This window comes from Ammospiza nelsoni, chromosome 29 (assembly GCF_027579445.1).
Source record: "Ammospiza nelsoni isolate bAmmNel1 chromosome 29, bAmmNel1.pri, whole genome shotgun sequence".
NCBI classification, from domain to species: domain Eukaryota; kingdom Metazoa; phylum Chordata; class Aves; order Passeriformes; family Passerellidae; genus Ammospiza; species Ammospiza nelsoni.
This window is the reverse complement of record NC_080661.1, coordinates 3494445-3518474: the sequence shown is the minus strand read 5'-3', so window position 1 is coordinate 3518474 and position 24030 is coordinate 3494445. Positions and strand designations below refer to the sequence as shown.

Genomic DNA, 24030 nt, shown 5'->3' with positions numbered 1-24030 from the left:
TGAATCCGATCAGTGCTGGCTATCAACAAGGAAATGGCAATTGTCCAGCTCTGCACACTGAAAGAACCAACTATGAATATGCAGTTACAAAAGAAACTGGGACTTCTTTGCTCAAGCATAATAAACTATATAAAGCATCCCTACAAGAAGCAGCTCTCGTGAATGGTGGAGGGTCCGATGCAATAGAGGTGGGATCCAGGTTCACCCAGCACCGAACCCGGGCTCGACACTGTCTCTTTGGCTGTGGTGGTTTTGAAGACCATATTTTAGTCGCGGAAAAAGATAAAGAAATCTTTTCGCATTTTTTATAATTTGGCTTTTGACTGATCATTCATAACACTTCCATATAGATGATTCCACATTTGGTGTCTTGCTGCATAAATCAAGAGCACAATCAGTTCATGATAAGCACCAGTACAAGCTGGACTTCCCAGAGTAGCCAAATGGAAGAATCTGAAAAGAAGAAATGCAGGAAATGACTTGGCAACCTTGCCTGAAAGATGAGTGACTTTTTTTTCAGTAATCTATAATCCATTCCCTCGTCTTTTGGCTTTCTTAACAAGGCCAGCTGCATCCCAGATTCCTGATGAAGTGAGAAGCCTGGGCTTGTGCAAGTGCCTGAAAGATGCCCTGTTCCTCTGCAGGGACATTCAGGCTGGAACATGAGCTGAAGCCCTCTCTGGGGCAGACTCCTCCAAGCTGGAATTTGTGCCATGCTGGGAGAGGAGGAGGAGAGGGAGAAGGCTGGCGCTGTGTGGCAGGAGCAGGAGGATTGGCCGCAGGACATTCCGTCTGCACCGCTGCCCCGCAATGGGCGGCTGTGCCTGGGGCTCTGGGCCTGGCCCCGTGTGCGCTGAGCTCCCTGGGCTGGGCTCAGGTTCCCACTGGGACTGGGCAGAGCCTGGGCTCAAACTGGGGGCAGCAGCAGTGCAAAACACCTCTGGTCATCTGCATTTCCTGCTGCTGGGAAGGAGCAATGAAGTGAGTCGAGAAGTTCTGGTTTCTGTTTCTCCTGAAGGATTTTTTAATTTAATTCCACACTGCGGAGGCCATTTCTTTGATGGCCTCTGTCAGTTTATTCTATTTCAACAGTGCCAGCAACAGGGCTCTGTTGGAGCACTGCAAACGTGGCCTGTGTGGCTTTAATTCCCCTCACTTTAGTGCTCAGGGGCTGGTGGACATTCCAGTATCTGCTGATCTTTATGTCCGAGACAAAAATACTGATTTCACTGTCATGAAAGCACTGTAGGTAGCACCAACTGAAAGAGGCACTTGCAGTTTTATGGATAAAATTCAGGTTGCAAGCAGAAGAGGGCCAAGAGTAGCCGTGATCTCTAATTGCCAAGGCAAAGGCACCAGCAGCCTGCTGTTGTCACCTCAGGGTGAGTCAAACAGTGCTGTAAACAGCTCTGGAACCCGGTCCTTTCTTCCTCTGAGGGCTGGCTCAGGGCAGCACAGGCGGGCCCTGAGCAGTCAGGGCTGTGTGTGGGTGCTGGTTGCTCTGCTCCAGAATTGAGCTGGAAAAAGCCCTTGGGAGCCGAGGCAGGAGCAGGCGGGAAGGGGCCGGCGCTGCTGCTGCTCCTGGCCGGGAGCCCCGGCTGGGCCGGGCCGGCGCCCCCTGCGCTGCGGCTGCTGCTGCTGCCAGAGCCGGGCGGGACTCGGGGACAGGGAACGGACACAGGGGGACAGCAAAGGCCTGGCGGCTGCAGGGATGGTGGTGCTGGGGCCAGTGCCAGCACACAGCTTTAGCCCGCAGTTAACCCCGAGGGAAACGCTGGGGAAAGGCTCCATTTCAGCCTTTCTGCACTTGCAGCTGTGAAGGGACTGAAATGAAAGGAGAACAAACAGGACCCGACCCCTTCTCCTTTTGGAGGAGCCCTGCGCCTGGGGCTGTGAGGGACCATGAGGGGCTCTGAGGGGCCATCAGTCATGAGGCGCCATTAAGGGCCTTGAGAGGCCATGAGGGGCCATGGGGAACTCTGAGAGGCCATAGGGGTCTGTGAGGGGCTGTGGGAGCCCAGGCACCTCATGCAACCAAGGGTCCATCATGTCCCAGCAGGGCCTTGTGCAACCAAAGGGACCATGGTGACACTATGGAGCCTCAGGGTATCACAGGTCCATTGTTACACAGCAGCCACGGCAGGACTGCAGAACCAAGGAGATCATTGTGACACTGCACAACTGTCCAAACCTGTGAGCCTACCAGGGAAAAGGCAGTAGTAATGCCCTGGAAAGACACACCACAGGCTCTGGGCACTCCTCACAGCTTAGGGTGAGAAAAAAGGCTTCCCCATGGTGCTCTGCAGCACTATGTTCATTTGTCCCAGGTCTGCCCTCTCCATTGGCCTTCTCTACCCCTTTTACACTTACATGTTCATGTTCTGGCGAGTTGTCCCTTCCCATTGGTGTGTAACCCTGTCCATCTACCCTGGATTTCCCTACTGGTCCCTTCCCACTGTACCACCCCTGAGCCCTCAGGATACCTGGTGCTCTCCATTGCACCCTCTTTCCCTCCATTTATGCCCTGGACAATCCTTTCTCTTTGGCCTCTGGACACTTTCAGCGTTTCTCTCTCTCTCTCTCTGGGTGTGTGTGTATCTGTGTGTCTGTGTGTGTGTCTGTGTGCTGGTGCTCTCGTGGTTCCTACCCATTGGCACAAGACACTCTTGGGGAAGGTTTTGTCCAGACCACCTAAGGCTGCAGCAATAACTAATTTTTTCATTTACTCTGTGGTGTAAATAAACCATTCTTCTAATCATGATCAGAAAAAATCAGAGCAGCATTTATGTAAATTTATCTGGTATTCTATGATTAATCCTGTGGGACAAATAGCATTAAAGTCCAATTCCAATGTCCAATCTTTCACACCTTTCAGAAAGACTGGGAGTGGGCTTGGATCCAGCCACTCCCAGACTCCTCTCTTAGAAGGAATTTTAGAAGTCTAGGGGCCCTGCACAAGTTTGAGGAATCATGGTGGCTTTTGAGTGTCATTTTTCCACCTCACGTCTCAGTAAGAGTTCCTCCAAAAAAGAAATAAAGCTTTTGCCTGAAGCTCCCACTGTGCCCATGATAGGAACCTTTGTGAGTGTCTGGGACATCCTGGCTCTTTGGCAGCCTGGGGATTCCTGGGATGTCACCGTGGAGCCCCCGTGAGTGCCTGTGACAGACCGGTGCCTTTGCAGCACAAGGTGCCCTGGGATGTCACCATGGAATGGCTGAGACTGCCTCTGACCACAGGGCTCTTCACCATCCCCAGAAAGCCCTGGGAGGTCTCCATGGAGCCCCTGTCTGTGCCTGTGACATTCCAGCTCTGAAAGAGCCTGGAGATTCCTGGAAAGTCCCCATGGAACCCCTCTGAGGGCCTGTGACAAACCTGATCTTAAGCAGGCAACCATCACCAGCCCCCTGTTGCTATGCTCAGTTTCCATGGCAACCTTCCCCAGCCCCTTGTTGCTATGGTCAGTCCCTTGGCAGCTCCATGAAGATCCCATGCCAGGGGTGGTTGCCATGGACACCAGCTCAGGCCTGCAGCCACAGCCCGTTGCCATGGCAACCATTGGCAGCCCCATCCCCAGGCTCATGGGATCCCAGAACCACAGAACTGGCTGAGCTGGGAGGGACCCATCAGGATCCTCCAGTCCAACTGCTGACCCTGCACAGGACACCCCAACAATGCCAGCCTGGGCCTGGCAGCGCTGTCCAAACGCTGCTGCAGCTCAGAGAGCCCTGGAGCTGGGACCCTTCCCTGGGGAGCCTGGGCAGGGCCCCAGCAGCCTCTGGGCAAAAACCTTTTCCTGACATCCAACCTGAGCCTGACCCAACTCAGCTGCAGCCGTTCCCTCCACTCCTGTCCCTGGGCACCAGAGGGAAGAGGTTCCCACAGCCCCAGCCAGGGACCCGCTCCCAAGGCTGCTGCCATGGCCACCAGAGCTGGGACCAGCTGGGATGCTCGGTTTCCAGGGGCCGGGGTTCAGGAATGGGATTCCCCAATTTTCTGCTCTTGCTAAAACCGCGCTGTCCTCACTGCCCTCCCGCCTCCCCTGGAAAGCACAAAAGGCAAAGATCCCAGGCTGGGATAAGAACAATTTATTGGGAACAACAATGAGATAAGGAATGAATGGAACAGAAACAATATTGATAACAGAGTGTATAAATAAAACTGTTTACAGGGAAAACTAAAACACAATTTACTGGGTCTGCCTTGCCACGTATTTCCTCCTGCCTGGAAAGGACACCCTTCTCCTCAGGGACAGAGAGAGAGAGAGAGAGAGGCCCTTTTCCTGTCCCTGGCAATGACCTGAGGTGGGAGTGAATGTAATGGCACAGTCATTGCCAGATCTTCATGTTCTTCCATCCCACATCATGTCATTGGCAGCATCGGGAAAAGGGACAGGTATCTTCCCAACATGGATCAGAAGGAAAAATGGATCACCAGGGCTCTTCCCAACATGGATCCTCCAACTATGGATGAAGTTGGGGCAGTGCACAAAAGTCCTCCTGCATTGGGGCATTGGCAGAGCTTCCCTTACAGGTGCCTCCGTTGGTGTCTGGTTAAGACAGAGATCTGGGTGAAGCTTTTCCCACACTGGGGACACTCGTAGGGCCTCTCGCCAGTGTGGATGCACCGGTGGGTGATGAGGGTGAAGTTGCGCTTGAAGCCCTTTCCACAGTCAGAGCATCGGAAGGGCCTCTCATCTGTGTGAATCCGCTTATGCCGGAGGAGACTGGAGCTGCTCTGAAACCTCTTCTGACACTGGGGACACTCGTAGGGCCTCTCCCCCGCGTGGATGCGTTGGTGTATGACAAGGGCAGAGCTGGAGCTGAAGCCCTTCACACATTCCCCACACTCATAGGGCCATTCCCAGTGTGGATCATCTGGTGGCTGATCAGGGTTCTGCTCTGCCTGAAGCTCTTCCCACACTCCAAGCACTTGTGGGGCTACTGCCCATCATGAAGCTGCCCATGGACTACCAGCTCCGAGTTCTGGCTGAAGCTCTGTTCACCTTCCTGGCTCAGGGTGGGTCTTTCCTCCTCAGAGAACCCCGGGTTGGGTTTGGAGCCCCTCCTCCTCATGGGGGATCTCCAGGGCTTTTCCTCCCCATTGGATTCTTTTCCCATGGAGCCACTCAAACCGGCCTCTTCCATGAGGTTGTGCTGTCGGGATTTGTCGTCCCTGATCTTGATCCTCAGCTCCTTCTCTGGTAGAGGACAAGCACAGGATGGGATTTCCCTCCGTGCAAGAGGGAAGGGGAAGGAGATCCCCCCAGTGCATCCCTGGCAGGATGGCATTGGCAGCAGGGATGTCCTGCAGCGAGGGGATTTTCTGGGCTGGGAGATGGAGCAGGAGAGAGGGGGAAAGGGGCACTGACTTCCCCCTCACCTGCCTGGGTGTCCTGGGGCATCCTCATCTTCCTTGAGGTGTCTTCCGCCATCTGGCCAAGTTTTAGGAATGGGATATTCCTAAAACAAGGGAGGAAAACAAGGGTCGAGCACAATGAGCTTTTTACTGGTTTAAAGGCAAACCTAGGGAAGAGTCTAAGCCAGAATTCCAATTCAGTAACAAAATAAGGATCAAGGCAATGATACAGAAACACTGCCTTAAACTGACAGAGTCAGGATATAACCTGACACCCTGTTGTTCAGGGTGGTGGCAGCAGTCCCAGTAAATGGTGGTGCAGTCCTGTTGGAGAGATGAAGGTGATTCTGTCGAAGCAGTGATCGTGCAGAAGGGTCTGGTCTTCCTTTGGAGGTCCAGTGGTGGTTATGGAGCTCTTGTCCTCTGGCAATCCAGTAGGCAAGCTGCTCCTGGTGTAGCAATGTGTTAGCTTATATCCAGGTAGGAATGCTTAGATCCTCCCCCTGGGCGGAGCATCCCACAATGGGAGGATGGAAGTTTATCAGTCCTGCAGTGACACTCAATGGCCCATTCACAGGAGATATCTCCCCTGGAGGGCTTTATCAGGGCTGAGTCATGGAAGAGATAAAGAACACTGCCCCACCTGTTTATAAGATTTGATGAAGATGGGGATTGAAAACATGCATTTGGTTACATCTTGCATGGCAACCTGAAACAGTGGGGTAATCTCTGCTCAGGGGGTGAACACCACCCCCCTTACCCAAACTGGCTCAGCTGTAAAACCCCCACCCTGGCAATGCCACACACACATGGGACACTGTCACACTTGGCCCCGTCTAGGGGAGGTCTGTTTCACAGGCTGGGGGACTTTGCCAAATGTTAGAATAATTTTTCTCTTTGTCCCTGTCACCTTTGTGACAGCTACACATAGCTTCCCCTTCCTTTTCATAATCCGTATTGGGCCTATTTTCCACTTTTCTTCTTTTAGAATGTGCCAGCAGCTGAGCTGGAGCTGTGCAGGACCAATGGAATTTGGATTTGCCAAAAATAGCTTCTATTGTAAGTTTATAAAATTTTGGGATTTATTTGCCTTTCCATCACAAGTGACTTGTGGGAAGAGTAAATTCAATGCATTTTATCTAGGATCAATTTTGTTTTCTGACAAGAAACAACATTACTTTCTCTGGTGCCCAGGGGATGCATGGGGGGGTTTTTCCCTGTCCCTCTCACCACAGGCCATTCCCCAGGGGGTCTCCATCATTCTCACCCCAGAGAATGCCTGGAGGGTCTCCCTCCCTCTCATACCCTGTGCCAGGGGGTGCTCAGGGCAGTCTCTGTCCCTCTCAGCCCAGGGGATGCTCGGGGGTCTCTGTCCCCTCACCCAGGGGATGCTCAGGGGTCTCCATCCCTCTGGCCTCAGGCAATGCCTGTGCAGGGCTGGGCACCAGGGGCTCTGTGTCCCTCTCACCGCTGAGGGTGCTCGGGGCTGGGGGGGCTCTCCCACCTTCTCACACCTGGGGAGGCCGGGGGGGTCTCTGTCCCTCTCAGCCCTGCTGGGACCCCACCCAAACATCATCGGGCTCAGAGGGACAGAGACACCCCCAAACCCCCAGAAGGGCTGAACCTGGGATTTGGTTTGGGGCTGAGGGTTTAGGAAGGGGCTGGAATTGGGGCTGGAGTTGGATTTTGGGCGGAGATTAGGATTAGAGCTGGGATTGGGGTTAAGGCTAGACATGGGATTGGCTTTATGGCTGGGGTTGGGATTGGGTCTTGGGATAGACGAGTCTGGCACTGGAATGAGATTAAATACAGAACTGTGAGTGTGTCTAAACATGGAGTGAGACTGAGACCAGGATCAGGGTTTGGGATTGAGCTCACCCAGAGTAGGACAGGGGGGATGTTACAGTGTGAATGTTTGGGGAAAAACGAGCTTTGAATGCCTATGGTTGGGGATTCCTCCCACCCACGTCCATTTCTATAAGTCACCTGATGTCCCAAAATAAAGAGTAAATAAAAAAAAGCCACCAGGAGTTTCCCATTTCCAGTCTCATCCCTCTTGGGTAATGGTTGGTCCCCCATCTCAGGGCTTCTGGGGATCCCATGGGGCCTGGGGATCCCTCCTCTCCAGGGTCCTGCTTTTGGATTCTGGGAGGTTCTGGGGTCCCAAGGTCCCCCTCTCCAGCCTCCCCTCAATCCAGCCACTTGGGGTTCTCCCTTCTTTCTACCACCCTGTCCTGGATTAGGGCAAATTTGGTCGAAACCCTCCAAAAGGAGTTTCCTCTAGAATGCTGATTCAGCAGCCCCACCCTCAGCCAGTTTGGGAAAATATTTCCGTAGAGGAAAGTGGAAAAAAAATGTTACTTTACAGGCAAAGCATTTACCAGCACAAAAATTGAACAATATTAAGCAATAAAACCTCTTGCTGCTCCAAAATAGATGACAAACTCTGAAAGTTCCTCCTTGGGTTGTAGCTCTGCGCACTCAGTGTCTTATCAGTGTCTTATCAGTGTCTTATCAGTCTCTTTTCAGTCCCTCCAGCACTGGAAATGCCCAGGCTAAGCCAGGTGGGTCACAGGTGCGAGCTGCCGGTGGTGTTCTGGCTGTTCAGTGCAGAGCAGATTTAAACAGCTCCAAAGAAAAAGAAAAACCACAGTCCAGAGAACTTCTCTGCCTCAGCGAGCTAAAAACTAACTAAAAGCAAAGGACAGCTCTGTCCTGCTCTCTGTCCATCCAGCAGCTGGAATGTAGAGGAGTGAGTGCAGTTTGTGAAAACAAACTGCTGCTTCTTCCTCCTCCTCTTCGCTCTCAGAACCAGCCTTAAAGGTGCAGAACTCATTTCTGGGCTAAACAGACCGATGGGGGTACGAGCATCATGAAGTCACCCCAGGACACCCCTGTCAGGGTCAGGGGGTCCCGTCCCTGCCTCATCTCCGGGCTGCCGGGGGTCCCCCAGCTCCGGTATCGCCCCTTCCCCTCTCCCCGCCCCGAGGGTCCCCCGTTCCACAGCCCCGGCTCTCACGGGGATCCCCAAAACCAATGTCCCGCCCTGTCGGTACCGGGCCATCCCCACGTGCACCCCCGGGACCCTCCCGAGGGGCGATCGCGGCTCCTCTCCCCCCGAGAAATCTCCTCTTAGGGAGCCCGGGGATACCCGGGGCTCGAGTCCGGGATCTGCCGGCTCCGAACAATCTCCAAAAAACCCTCCCGGAGACCCCTGGCTGGAGCCGGGGCGAGCTCGGCCTCCGCCCTCCCCTGCGGCTCGGGGCTGGGGGCGATGCTCCCGGGGCAGAGGGTGCTGCAGGCTCGGCGTGCGGGCGCTGCGAGCGCCGCGATTCTCCCGCTCCTGCTCCTCCTCTCCCTCCTCTCCCTCCTCTTCCTCCCGCATTTCCTCCGCTCCCAGCCCGGGCCCCCTTTCCCACCGCTCTGCCCCGCGGCCCCGCAGCACCGGCTGCTGGGTGGGGGAGCCCCCGATCGGCCCCGGGGCGGATCCGTCCCCCCGGCCCGAGCCCCAAATTCCGCTCCGGGGCCGCCGGGCTCTGCGGGCCGGCCTGGCAACCGGTGAGTCATCGGCGAGAAAAGCTCTGGTTGGCTGGAAATTGTTTACCGCGTCCTCTGATTGGCTTGTAAAAGGCGCTACGCCCTGCGGGTGTTCCTGGGAGCTGCGGAGTCCGGGCGGGAGCCTTTTCCTGTTTCTTTGTGTTCTCTGAGACCTCTTTCCTTTTTCTTTCTCTCTTTGAGACCTCTTCCCGCTTTCTTTCTCTCCCTTTCTCCTCCCCATTTCTTGTTCCGTTCCGTCCACGCTCAATAATCGTCGGTTGCTTTCCCACGCTCTCATTCGCTCCTTCAGTGTGGCAGAGGCGTCTCTCCCTCGCGGGGTTGTAATCCGTGGACAGGGTCCCTTCCCACCCCAGTCCCTGGAAAATGTCCATCAAAGCCACCTTTGCTGTGTGCTCTGGAGCCCACAGAGCTGCTGGATCTTCTCCCCTTGGGAGGCACGGCAGGAGCAGCACCCTGGGAGCCTCGGGAATGCCCCTCTGGGATCCACGGCACACACTGCCAGGGTCTGGAATTCCAGTTCTCAGCTATGAAAAGATGTTCCTGCCCTTGAGGGCAAAGCTGTCAAGAAGGAGCCAAAAGCCAAGTGGAGCAAGATCTTACAGTGGCATTTCACTGCGAGCCTTCATAACTTCCCCCATGGTTGTTGTAGCTCCTGAATTGGGAATTAAATCCGGGTATGGTCGTTGGTGTGAGCATCCCTGGGTCAAGGGAGACACTGAGAGAGAAACAGAGCAGACAAAGAGAGGCAGGAGAGAAAAGAGGGCACAAACACAGTCAGCTGAGAAGGTGGCACTCTGAAAACAGACCAGAACTGACTGAAAAGGAATATAACAGAAAGGAATAATTTTGCACCTTTTATTTACTATCAAAATACAATTTCTTCCCCTTCTCACAAACCTCTTGCCAGTGTCAAGCAGGGCTGTCAGAAAGTCCTTCATTCTGGGTGGATGTTCCAGGCTGCAGCCACAAGGAAACAGGGAATGAGGATTTTCCTGCTCCTGGGGAGTTTGACATCCTCATCTGAGGAGAGGAGGAGGCACCAAAAGAAAAGGGCAGCTGGGCTTCACCCTTCCACAGGAAAAACGGGGCGGGGGAATCGCTCATCCTGTCTGCTGCTGCTCCCACAGGGATGTGAGGGCTGATCCCAGAGACCCAGTGATCACAGTCAGGGCTGCCCTCAGGGAATGCTTGCCTGGTACTGAGGGGCAGCGTGGGAGCACCTGGATCTTGGGGCACCCAGCTGCCCCCCATGTTTGGAGGTGCCTGAGGAGGGCTGGGACAACGCCAGGGACATCCTGCAGTGACATCCCCCCTGTTCTGCCCTGGGTGAGCTCAGTCCCAAACCTGACCCTGATCCTGGTCTCAATCTCACTCCATGTTTAGACACACTTAATGTTCTGTATTTAATCTCATCCCAGTGCCAGATTTATCTAGCCCTAGACCCAATCCCTACCCCAGCCTTAAAGCTAATCCCATGTCTAGCCTTAACCCCAATCCCAGCTCTAATCCAAACCTCAGCCCCAACTCCAATCCCAGCCCCAATTCCAGCCCCTTCCTAAACCCTCAGCCCCAAACCAAATCCCAGGTTCAGCCCTTCTGGGGGTTTGGGGGTGTCTCTGTCCCTCTGAGCCCGATGATGTTTGGGTGGGGTCACAGCAGGGCTGAGAGGGACAGAGACCCCCCCGGCCTCCCCAGGTGTGAGAAGGTCGGAGAGCCCCCCCAGGCCCGAGCACCCTCAGCGGTGAGAGGGACACAGAGCCCCTGGTGCCCAGCCCTGCACAGGCATAGCCTGAGACCAGAGGGATGGAGACCCCTGAGCATCCCCCAGGGTCAGAGGACAGAGACTGCCCTGAGTACCTCCTGGCACAGGGTATGAGAGGGAGGGAGACCCCCCCCAGGCATTCCCTGGGGTGAGAATGATGGAGACCCCCTGGGGAATGGCCTGTGGTGAGAGGGACAGGGAAAAACCCCCTGAGGAATGGCCTGGGGTGGCAGGGACAGGGACAAGCCCCCCAAACCCCTGCCAAGCATCCCCCAGGGCGAGAGGCACAGAGACCCCTCGAGCATCCCCTGGGCACTGGACAAAATAATTTGGCAGAAATCAAACTTGACTCTGCATAAATCACTTTGATGAATATTTGATTTTCCCACAAGTCAGATGTGATGAAAATGCAAACATATCCCAAACATTAATAAACTGACAGTACAAGCAATTTTGTGACAATTCCAAGTTCCACTCGTTCCTGCACAGCTCCAGCTCAGCTGCTGGCACATTCTGAAAAAAGTGTAAATTCAGCCCAAGACAGATATCATTGAAAGGAAAGTAAACTCTTTGTAGCTGTCACAAAGGCGACAGGGATGAAGAGAAAAATGATTCTCACATTTCGCAAAGCACTCAAGCCTGGGAATTCAGGAGTTATTTGGGAATTTAGCTACTTGAGCTGAGCTTCTTGTAGGACTTTTAGCAGCCTTGTGTTCCTCACCATGGGGTGAATGAACCTTGTCAGTCTCGCTGGTATCATTTGCTCCCTTTCCTCCTGTGATTTTAAAAAACATTTCAAGGAAGGATGTCGCAGACATTTTTTCATAAAATCCTCTCTTTTAGGATTTGTCCTTTCTAGGAAGCTGGGGCCCCAGAAGAAAAATGCAAACAATAATTATCTGCTGATGTGGAATGTAACAGGAGCATCTGTGATTGGTCTTCTGTGAGTGTTTGGATTTGCTGACCACTCACGGGAGAGTTGGTCCTTGCTTTCTGCTGGACACAGAACTTTGTTATTCATTCAGTTCTTCCTATTCTTAGCTTAGCAAGCCTCTGCAACTTTTCTCTATTCCTTTTAGTATAGTTATAATGCATTATATATCATATATCAATAAATCCAGCCTTCTGATCATGAACCAAGATTCTCGTCCACTTCTCTCACCCTGAAGACCTTCATCAGGTCGCTGTAATAGAAGGACAACAAAATATTTTCTTTACACTCCAGGCCCACAAAGGCGATTTACCTCATCAGTTCTCCCATAAGTCACTCAGAAGAAGCTGCAGCCCAGTTTAAAAGAGTTCCTCCAGAGAGAACCACAACCTCCTCAGAGGAGGGAACCATGGTGTTGTCAAAGGCACTTGGGGTCAGAGAACAGTGCCTAAACTCACTGTGCCAAAATAATTTCACAGTCTGGTGAGTCTGGTTAAGAAAAGTGTTAGATTCCTCTGCCCCAATTAAGGTGATAATGAGACCAAACCCAAAATGAATTTTATTGAACAGTAAATGGGATAGAAAAGGGGGGACAGGAAAAAGAGCCCTCCCCTGGGGCAGGGTAAGTGTGACATTGTCTCGTGTGTGTGTGCCCTTCCCAGGGTGGGGGTTTTACAGCTGAGCCAGTTTGGGTAAGGGGGGTGGTGTTCACCCCCTGAGCAGGGATTACCCCACTGTTTCAGGTTGCCATGCAAGATGTAACCAAATGCATGTTTTCAATCCCCACCTTCAGCAACTGCTATAAACAGGTGGGGCAGTGTTCTTTATCTCTTCCATGACTCAGCCCTGATAACGCCTTCCAGGGGAGATATCTCCTGTGAATGGGCCATTGAGTGTCACTGCAGGACTGATAAACTTCCATCCTCCCATTGTGGGATGCTCCGCCCAGGGGGAGGATCTAAGCATTCCTACCTGGATATAAGCTGAGACTTGCCACACCAGGAGCAGCTTGCCTACTGGATTGCCAGAGGACAAGAGCTCCATAACCACCACTGGACCTCCAAAGGAAGACCAGACCCTTCTACAGGATCACTACTTCGACAGAATCACCTTCTTCTCTCCAACAGGACTGCAGTCACCATTTAATTGGACGGCTGCCACCACCCTGACCAACAGGGTGTCAGGTTATATCCTGACTCTGTCAGTTTAAGGCAGTGTTTCTGTATCATTGCCTTGATCTTAGTTTTCTTTTAAATTGTAATTCTGGTTAAGACCCTCCCCAGGTTTGCCTTCAAACCAGTACAAAAGACAATGTGCACACCCTTTGTTTTCTTCCCAAACAAGGATTTCCCATTTCCAAACCTTGATTGCATGGAGAAGGAGGCTTTGAGGAAGAGGAAGGAGCCCTGGGACACCCAGATAGGTGAGGAGGAAGTCAGTTCCTATTTCCCCCTCTCTCCTGCTCCATCTCCCAGCCCAGCACAGGCCCCGGCTGCAGGACAACTCTGCTGCCAGCCCTGTCCTGCCAGAGATGTACTGGAGGGATCTCCTTCCCCTTCCCTCTGGCATGGAGGCAAATCCCATCCTCTCCTTGTCCTTCCTTCCCCAGGGAAGGAACTGAGGATGGAGACCAGGGAGGAAAAATCTGCATGGCAGAACCTCGTGAAAGAGGCCGTTTTGAGTGATTCTAGCGCACAGGAATCCAACAGGGAAGAAAAACCTCAGGAATCCCCCATGAGGAGGGGCTCCAAACCCAGCCCAGGGTGCTCTGAAGAAGAAAGAGCCACCCTGAGCCAGGAAGGTGGGCAGACCTTCAGCCAGAGTTCAGAGCTGGTGGTCCATAAAAAGCTTCATGATGGGGAGAAGCCCCACAAGTGCTTGCAGTGTGGGAAGAACTTTAGGTGGAGCTCCCACCTGATCAGCCACCAGATGATCCACACTGGGGAATGGCCCTACGAGTGTGGGGAGTGTGGGAAGGGCTTCAGCTACAGATCCAACCTTGTGACTCACCAACGTCTCCACACTGGAGAGAGGCCCTACGAGTGTCCCCAGTGTCAGAAGAGGTTTCAGAGCAGCTCCAATCTCCTCCAGCACCAGCGGATTCACACCGAGGAGAGGCCCTTCCTCTGCCCTGAGTGCGGGAAGGGCTTCAAGCACAACTCCAACCTCATCAAGCACCGGCGCATCCACACTGGGGAGAGGCCCTACCAGTGCGCCACATGTGGGAAGAGGTTTCAGACAAGCTCCCATCTCCTCCTGCATGAGCGGATTCACACGGATGAGAGGCCCTTCCACTGCCCCGACTGTGGGAAGGGCTTCAAGCACAACTCCACCCTCATCACCCACCGACGCATCCACACAGGGGAGAGGCCCTACGAGTGTCCCCAGTGTGAGAAAAGCTTCACCAGTAGCTCTCACTTGACCAGACACCAACGGAGCCACCAGTAAGGGAAGCCCTGCAAATGCCAAAAATGCAGGAACAGCTTCATGCCCCACTCCAGCTTCATCCCCCATTAGAGGGCCCACATTGGGAAAAACCCTGGTGATCCAGTTTCCCTCTAGTCTACGCTGGGAAGACACCTGTCCCTTTTCCTGCCCTTGCCAAAGACATGATGTGGGACGGAAGAACCTGAGGGTCTGGCCATGGCCCTGTCATTACATTCACTCGCACGCCAAAACATTGCCAGGGGCAGGAAAGGGACTCTCTCTCTCTCTCTCCCTGAGGAGACGGGTGAAATTTCCAGACATGGGAAATTGTGGCCAGGAAGAGCCTGTTGTTGATGTATTAGTTTTCCCAGTAAACTGTTTTATTTATCCCTTCTGTTATCAGTATCATTTCTGTTTCTGTTTGTTCCTTATCTCATTGTTGTTCCCAATAAATTGTTCTTATCCCATGCTGGGATCTTTGCCTTTTGTGCTTTCCATGGGAGGTGGGAGGGCAGCGAGGGCAGCACGGTTTAGCAGGGTCAGGAAATTGGGGAATCCCATTCCTGAACCCTGGCCCATGGAAACCGAGCATCCCAGCTGGTCCCAGCTCTGGTGGCCATGGCAGCAGCCTTGGGAGCGGGTCCCTGGCTGGGGCTGTGGGAACCTCTTCCCTCTGGTGCCCAGGGACAGGAGTGGAGGGAACGGCTGCAGCTGATTCAGGGCAGGCTCAGGTTGGATTTCAAGAAAAGGTTTTTGCCCAGAGGCTGCTGGGGCCCTGCCCAGGCTCCCCAGGGAAGGGTCCCAGCTCCAGGGCTCTCTGAGCTGCAGCAGCGTTTGGACAGCGCTGCCAGGCCCAGGCTGGCATTGTTGGGGTGTCCTGTGCAGGGCCAGCAGTTGGACTGGAGGATCCTGATGGGTCCCTCCCAGCTCAGCCAATTCTGTGGTTCTGGGATCCCATGAGCCTGGGGATGGGGCTGCCAATGGTTGCCATGGCAATGGCTCTGGCTGCAGGCCTGAGCTGGTGTCCATGGCAACCACCCCAGCATGGGGTCTCCATGGAGCTGCCAAGGGACTGAGCATAGCAACAGGGGCCTGGTGATGGTTGCCATGGAAACTGACCATAGCAACAGGGGGCTGGTGATGGTTGCCACGGAAACTGACCATAGAAACAGGGGGCTGGTGATGGTTGCCTGCTTAGGATCAGATTTGTCACAGGCCCTCAGAGGGGTTCCTTGGGGACCTTCCAAGAGTCTCCAGAGCTGGAATGTCACAGGCACAGACAGGGGCCCCATGGAGACCTCCTTGGGCTTTCTGGGGATGGTAAAGAGCCCTGTGGTCAGAGGCAGTCTCAGCCATTCCATGGTGACATCCCAGGGGACCTTGTGCCCCAAAGGCACCGATCTGTCACAGGCACTCGCGGGGGTTCCACGGTGATATCCCAGGAGTCCCCAGGCTGCCAAAGACCCAGGATGTCCCAGACACTCACAGGGTTCCTGTCATGGACAGATATATTTATATAAATATGTATTCTCTATTATGGTAATGATTAGACAAAATCGCCTTAATCAGAAATATTTATGCAAGGATGTAAGAGACGTAAAATATATTATACAGAGAACGAGGAAATTTTTTCAAAGCAACTGTATTAAGCAAAACTTGTAATTAAGCAGACATTGATTTCACTCCCGTAGACCAATGACCATGGGCAATTCCCTTTGGCTCAGCCTGGAGCAGTGACCTTGAGGGTGTCCCCACCACTGGGAGGAATCCCCACACCCCTCAAGAAGGGAAATGTCAGGAGATGCTGCCATTAAAATTTGGGACAGGGCTTTTCTCGTCTGAGGTGCTGCCCTGTCAGTCAGATGTGCCCAGGCTGGGCCAGCTCAGCAGCGCTGCAGAAGCTCTCAGTGGTGTCACTTGGTTGTTCTTTTCTCTGGGGATTTTTCCAGCTCTGCCACAGCTTCAGCTCCCTCTGAGGATGTTGAACTTTGAGATGGAGGATTCAGGCTGGTTTCAGCATTATTCACCCCCAAAGCAGTGTGACTCCCCTCCTTCATTTCCCATTGGGGGCTTTGCAAACAGGGCCTTGCTGGAGTTGTTGGAGCCCATTGCAGGCAGAGCCTCCTGCTCCAGCAGGAACTGCCTTTCCTGTGCCATCAGCGGGGCAGGTCCCGCTGCAGGAAAAGCCCCAGGCCAGCCCCAGCACAGGGAAAGGCTCGGGCACAAGGGCAGAGTGCCGTGCTGGGAGCTGTGCCAGGGAGAGCCTGAGGCACCAAAGGCACCTTGGCAGCAGCAGCTGCTTGCAGGCCATGGCCAGAAGCCTCCCTTGGCAGCCCGGCCTGGTGGCCACCACTGCAGAGCTGCTGCCTCAGGGCTCATTCCTGGCTGGGCTCTGAAAAGCTACTTCTGCTCCAGGAGCCTGACTGGGAAGCCATTGGCCCCAGCACCTTGGCGACAAGATATTAATGACAAAACTCTTCATGGCAGCAGAGCCAAGGCAGGGGCAGAGGAAAGGGCAGAGCCAGGCCCAGGGGACAGGGCTGCCATGGTGATGGCTGTGAGGTCACTGCCCCTGCAGCAGCCTGGCTGCCCTCAGCAGACATTCCGGCCAGAAGCTCTGGGAGGGCACCCAGCACATCAGAGAACCCACAATGCAGGAATTCTGTCACTGGAGATGAGAGGATTTCAATGGGCAATGCTGCACAAAGCTCCTGCTCTTGGACAATTCCTGAGATGGGGAATCCACTTCTCTGGAAAAACACTCGCCATTTTTTGCCACTTTTATAAGTGTAAAATATTTCCTTCTCCTAACAAATGTAAATCCACCCTCATTCTGTTTACAAATATTGAAACTTCTGTCACTGCAGGATTTGGGAGAAAATAACTTTGATCACTTTTTTCCATTTCACAGCTCTTGAAGAGGACTCAAAAATCTCCCAGAATGGGGTATGGAGGCCTGATCACAAAACCAGCAGGGAGAGCCTGCGGCCTCTGTGGTCAGTGGTGTAGAGATTGAGGCCTGAAAGGGAATAGCCTGGGAGGGATGGATGGGTGGTTTCAGAGAGGCTGGAGCTTTTCTTCATAGTAGGAATAAGCCTGAAGAAGACCTAATAGCACCAAGTGCTAAAGCAGCTTGGGAGGTCCAGACTGAACATCAGGAGAAAGGAATTTCCCTGTCAGGGCAGGGCTGTGGTGCAGCACGTCCCCAGCAGGAGCCTGGAGCAGCCCAAGGCTCTGTGTGGGCAGGCAGAGGCAGGCAGGAGGCAGAGCTGTCAGCAAAGGAAGGGCCCAGCCAGGTGGGGCAGCCGGGGGATGCCGACAGCCTGCAGGGACAGAGGCGCAGGTTTGCTCAGCAGCAGAAACACCTTTCCCTCGCTTGTCCCCACCTGTCATCACTGCGACCAGTGTTCTGCTCTACCTGGAACCTGGGAACACTTTCTCAGTCCTGTCCCTCACAGGGATCTATTTAAAGTACAAAAACTTCAGTGTTTCACCCTCTTTTTGAGTCCCTGAGAAGGTTTTTTGAGCACACTCCGAGGGACTGAGTCTGATGCAAAGAGCAGCAAAGCCCCAGAGGGTCATTAAGTCCCTGTGCTGTGTCTGTGCTGCTGAGCTGGGCCGGGCTCCTGGCCCAGAGGCAGCTCCTGGCAAGGGCAGCGCTGCAGAGAGACAGCTCTGGCCAGGAGCAGCTCCTGTGCACAGCCCAGCAGGGCTGGGACGCTGCCAGGGCCCCTCAGGGACACCAGCAGGGCACAGACAGAGCTCACAGGGGCTCAGCAATGGCAGGGGCTGTGGGATGGCCCTGAGGGGGCTGTGTCACAGCAGCACCTCTGGGGCTGTGTCACAGAGGCACAGAGCAGCTGGGATGTCAGCAAGGGGCTGTGTGACAGCACAGAGTGGGCTGTGTGAGCTCACAGATTGGGCTCTGACATCACAGAGTTTGTTGTGTGAGGTCACTGAGCAGCTACAGCATCATTGAGGGGACTTTGTGACATCACAGAACAGGCTGTGAGATCATGGCATGGCTGCATGACATCATAGAGCTGGCAGTGAGGTCAAAGTATGTGCTGTGACCTTACAGAGTGTCAGTATGACATCACAGAGGGGGGTTTTACATCACAGAGGGGGGTTTTTACATCACAGAGCTGGCTGTGACATCATAGAGTAGGGTGTGAGGCCATAGAGCAGATCCTGCCATCATAGAAGGTGGCTCTGTGACATCAGGGAGTGGGCTGTGACAACACTGGGTGGCTGTGTAACATCATAGAGCAGGCTGTGACATCACAGTAGAGATTGTGAAATCATAGAGTGACTTTCTGACATCACAGTGACTTCTGTGACATCACAGAGCAGCTGTATCACATCATAGCGTGGCGTCTCAGAGTTGGCTCTGGGACATCACAGGGGCAGTGTGACATCACAGGGGCTGTGTGACATCATAGGGATCGGTGTGACATCATAGGGATCGGTGTGACATCACAGGGGCTGTGGGACATCATGGGGGCAGTGTGACATCACGGGGCACTGTGACATCACAGGGCCTGTGTGACATCACGGGGGCTGTGTGAGGTCACTGGCAAGGTCACTCTGCCCCAGCCCCCCTCACAGCTCCCCCCAGAGCAGTCCAACCCTGCTTGTGCACAGCAGGGTCCCCTGTCCCTCCAGGTCCCCCCGCAGCCTCCCCCAGAGGATGTTCCACGAGATCGACCCCAGAGCCTGACACGGGGACGGGGGGCCGGGGCCCTGGGGGTGGCACAGGGGGACAGGGACCCCCCAGCAGCGTCCCCGTGTCCCCCAGGGCCAGAGCCTGGGCCAGGGCTCCTTCACCCTGTTTACAAACAAGGGCTTGAGAGCGCTGAAGAAATCCCCAGCAAGGGAGCAGCAAAAAAACAGACTGAATATTAAGGGACAGAAGCACAAAGTTCCTTGGCAAGAGTCACTCTGCTCCTGATGGACACTTCAGGCACAACAGGGAAACAAAGCAACAACAAAACCAAACAGAATCCAAACAATCAAACCAGAAATTTACTTAGAACTGGGGCTTTCATTCCTAAGGAAAAGAACTGTCCTTCTTATCTCGGTGCCCATGGCCAGAATTGGGATTTCTCCTCCAGTATTCCCTATTGTGACAGAGTGGAGGAATTTCTTGTCTCAAGACATTTCATGTGTGGGGAGTGTTGCAGTGTGTTGCAATTTCCTGTTTTAAACTTCCCAGCCCCTTCCCAGGTGTGGCAATATCTCTCTTCCCCTTCCCCCTCGCCCCCTGCGGGGCTGTCAATCAGTCTTAACATTCCAGCAAGGCCATCGTGTGGTTGGTCAGGTTCAAAAGATGCCCCTGTGCCCAGAGGTCATTGGTCTGTCTGGGTGTCATCATTGCCTGAGACCCTGCCCCTCCCACCTGGTTGGTGGCTCACCTGTCCCTTCCCTCCCCCTCCCCTCGGAGCTTAAAAAGTCACTCAGGCCATGCGGTCGGGATTCTGTTGGTGCTGTTACCTAAGATTCAGACGTCTGTGACCATGGAATAAACTCTTGATATTAACCCTCCAGCAGAATCTCTCTCCTTTTCCTCCTCACCTTAGCCTGAAGCCTTCTCACCTGAGGCAAACTGAGTTTCCACAAGCCTGGACTTGTTTTGGCGCTCAGCTGCACCATCCAGCCAGCCAAAAGTGTCTCTGAGGTGAAACACCACAGTTGCCGCCTTTGGCCCAGGAGCAGGGGTCAGAGGAGCCCAGGCACAATCTACCTGGTAATATTGGGATCTTATTCCAATAGGGGAGGAAGGGGCAGGTCCAGCCCTCCCCTGCCCTGGAAGCCCAGCCCTGCCCTGCCCTGTGACCCCAATCCCCCCAGAGCCTCTATCCCAGCCCAGCAGTGGCTGCCAGTCCCTGGCACAGCACAGGCAATGCTCCACAGCCACCTCTGCAGCCCCAGCCCAGCTCCTGAGGGACCAAATGACCCACAGTCCAGCCTGGGGGAAGGGACCAGGAAGACCAAGGGGTATTGAAGGCTGACCACAAGGCAAGCACACATCTTGACCCTACCTCCTGCTGGAATTTCCATCTGAACGCTACTGGAATCCAGGAGTTGGTACCTCTGTGTATGCTCCTCTGTATCCTTTTTGCCTCTCTCTCTTTCTGTCCTTTTCTTCTATTTTGATCCTTTTGCAAATTTGAGTAATGTAAAATTCAAATAGCTTAGAGTTTGTGAAGTTGAATGGGCCAAGTCAGTGCTTTAAGAAGCGTTCTGTGTTGATTGAATGTCATATTAAATCTTTTGCCAAAAATTCTCTGATTTTCTAAAGTTACCAGTAAAGACTGTTTTGTTGTTTTGAGCTCCTGAGGATCTCTTGTTGGTATTTCTCCAGGAAGTCCAGTTCAGAATACAGAAACAATTGTAATTCCTTTTAAATATCTCCTTGACAGAGTTTTCTACTGGATGGAACTCAGGGCTTGTCTGTCCTGCTTGGCCCAGCCCAGGCAGGGCTTTCCCAGCCACATTCCACACTCCATTTCCCAGCTGGAGCCGCTGGTGCCTCTGAGTTGTGCTGCCCCAGCCCCAGGGATGCTCTCCTTGCCTGCCCATTCCCCCACAGTCTCTGGGCAGGGATGGCCTCAGTGGGGGCTGCTGACATCCTCAGCACCTTGGAGGCTGCTGCTGAATTTTCCTGCTGCAGAGGCTTGTTCAGCCTTCAGCTCTTCAGTGCAGGAATTCAGTGTCCCAGGGCTCATTAGCATTGAGAACACCTTAACAAGCCAAATCTCTGGGGATAATTTGATTTAGGTGTTCAAATCAAATGTATGGTTAATTAGTATGATTTCAGAAGCCAATTCAATGTGAATACCCTGAATTAAAAAAAAAAAAAAACAAGAAAATATTTTTTTAGGTCCTGTAATTTTTTGTTTTACTAGTAATTAATTGAAATGTGCAATCTCCAATTGACATTGAATCCAAGTACCTCCTCATGCAGTTTTACTGGGTATGAAAATCAGGACCTTTCATGGCTGACAATCAATCAGACTCTGTCCCTACCCCCACCCCACCATTTTCCCCATCCAAGGCTGGCACTCAGAGCAGCCTTGTGCAAATCTGAGCTCCCTCCAGCCCACACTGGACCTAGCCAACAGACCACAGTTGAACAGAATATAACTTAATAAAAATTACACCATTAAAATAACAATCATACAATTACAAACTCTTCCCTGAGCTATGTGCAAAGTCCCAGCATGTCTGATGAGTCCACTGTTCACAACTGATTTGCATACTAAAATTAATTTTTGACTAATGTGGTTCTGTGATAGATATAAACACAATTAAGTTCTTGTATCAGGATTCTTGTCCTGGACTGAGGACAGAACAGCTCAAACAATTCCTGATTTGCAAATCTATCAGTGGTAGATGGAGAAGGGAGGTCAGGCTGCTCTTGGTGTTGAGGAAATGCTGAAAGCAGCCTGACTCATTTCATCTCCTCATGCCCTGGCTGATCTCCCCTCTTTCCCCTTCCACCCATTGGCTTTTCTCTCCCCCCAGCCCCCTGTGAAGAGCCTGGCTCTGTGTTCTCCATCCCCTCCTCGCTGGCACTGCCAGGCTGGCATGAGGAGCCCCTCAGCCTTCCCTGCTCCAGGCTGGACCAGCCCAGCTCCCTCAGCCTCTGCTCACAGCCCAAGGGCTCCAGCCCCACCCTGGAGGCCCTTCCCAGACCCTGCTCCAACTGCCAGACATCTTTCCTGTCCTGGGCAACCCAACCCAGGCCACAGTGACCTGGATAATCCCAGTCCTTGATGTCCTGGTCAAACAGCCCTGGCCCCTTGTCCCCTGTCAGGCTCTGGGGTGGATCCTGTGGAACATCCTTTGGTGGAGGCTGTGGCTCCAGGTGGGCCGGGGGGATCCTGGGGGACAGGGACCCTGCTGGGCATGGACAGCATTGGACTTGTTGGGAGAAACTGTGAGGGGGAGCTGGGGCAGAGTGACCAACCCAGTGACCTGACACAGCCCTGCTGGGATGTCACACAGCCCCTCTGCGATGTCACAGCCTGCTCTGTGATCTCACAGCCCATTCTCTAATGTCACACAGCCCCTCTGGGATGTCACACAGCCCTGCTGGGATGTCACAGCCCATTCTCTAATGTCACACAGCCCCTCTGGGATGTCACAACCTGCTCTGTGATGTCACAGCCCATTCTGCAATGTCACACAGCTGGTCTCCGATGCCACACCAGAGTCTGTGATGCCATAGTCTGCACTGTGATGTCAGACCTGTGCCCTGTGATGTCACAGCTGGATCTCTGATGTCACAGAGGCAGACTATGATGCCATGGCTGCTCGATGACCTCACCTAAACCACTCTGTGGTGTCATAGCCCACTCTGTGACCACATGGTACCAGATGATAAATTGTCTTCACCAGGTGAGCTCACACCGGGAGCTTGTTCTCCACAACCCCAGGCCTGTGGAAACCACACAGTGCCCATTGTGTGAGAAGGGAACTGGAAGTTCAGCAGCCTCAGTGTCCTGCCAGCTCAGCCAGGCCCACGGGAACATTGGGGTCCACGACCACCAGGGACCACCAGGGAGACCCCCAGGACAGGAGAATGCATGGGTAAAGGGGAGGGGAAATATATTAATTATTTTGGGGAAATGATTATCATATGTATTTTTAGTCCAGGACAATCAATGAATATGTATGAAAAATACAGAATATAAACAGAAACTTTCCTGTACTCAGCATGCACAGCTTTGGGAGGAGCTCTCCCCCATGCATCCAGCTGAATAAAGAATGCTGCTTCTTAATGCTACACTGGGGTTAAGAAATTTTCTGTTTTACCAAATTTTTGGTAACACTCCCACTGCCGAGGAAATTTCTGTCTGCTGCTGTTCACAGAGAAGGGCTGGTGGCAGATGTGGGGCTCAGAGGCTGCCTGGGGCACAGTGACCATGAAATAATGAAGTGTTCAATGTTCTGGGAAAGAGGGAGGGGCAGCAACCAAACTTCTGTACTGGAATTAGGAAGGGCAGACTTTGGCCTGTTTAGGCTGCAGATTTGGGGAATACCTAATCAGGTAGTGATTGCTTTAAGGGAAACAGCCCGTAAAAGCAAAGGGGTCCTGGAAGGACGGACACATTTCAAGGAAGTAATCATAAGGGGGAAGAAGCAGCCTGTCCCAGTGCGGCAGAAGATGAGCTAGTGAGGAAAATGACTGGCCTGGCTGCCCATGGAGTTTTTCTGGAGACTCAGGGGTGGAAAAAGGACCAGCAACTCAGGAAGTCTTTAAGGATGTTGCTGGGTCATACAGAAAGAAAAGCTGAGAGTTGAAAACTCTATTAAAACTTAACCTGGAGGGTTCTGCAAAAAGAATAAAAATGTTTTTATAAAAAATAATAGCAAAAAGGAGGAGTAGGAGAACCTCTACTCTTTATTGGTTGCAGAGGAGAATATACTAACACAAGATAAGGAAAAGGCTGAGCTACTTTACCCCTAGTTTGTTTCAATTTTCAATATTAGGGGAGGATATCCTCAGGACAAGTGTTCTCCTGAGCTGGTAGATGGGCACAGGCAGCAGAACAGCCCCTGGAATCCAGGAGGAAGCAGTGGGTGACCTGCTGAGCCACTCAGATGCTCACAGGTGAATGGGATCAGATGGGATCCATCCCAGGGGGATGAGGGAGCTGTGGATGAGCTCCCCAAGCTGCGCTCCATCATTTACCATCAGTGCTGGCTCAGCAGGGAGCTCCCAGAGGACTGGAGGTGCCAGTGTGAGCCCATCCCCAAGAAGGGCTGGAAGGAGGATCTGGGGACCTCCAGGCCTGTCAGCCTGACCTGGGTGCCCAGCAAGGTTATGGAACAGATCACCCTGAGTGCCATCACAGGGCACCCACAGGATGGCACTCACAGGAAACTCCCAGCTGATGGGAACAAACTTTCTGGCTGACTGCAGAGGCCAGGACAAACCTGGGTAGTTTCTCTGCCATCCCCCAGCCCTTGCTGGCCCCAGGGGCTGAT

General features: G+C 53.3%; 1 pseudogene; it reads left to right on the top strand.

Annotated features, from left to right (window-relative positions):
- Positions 1–24030, top strand: part of LOC132085215 (zinc finger protein 271-like) — a 519877-nt pseudogene that overhangs the window by 91111 nt on the left and 404736 nt on the right.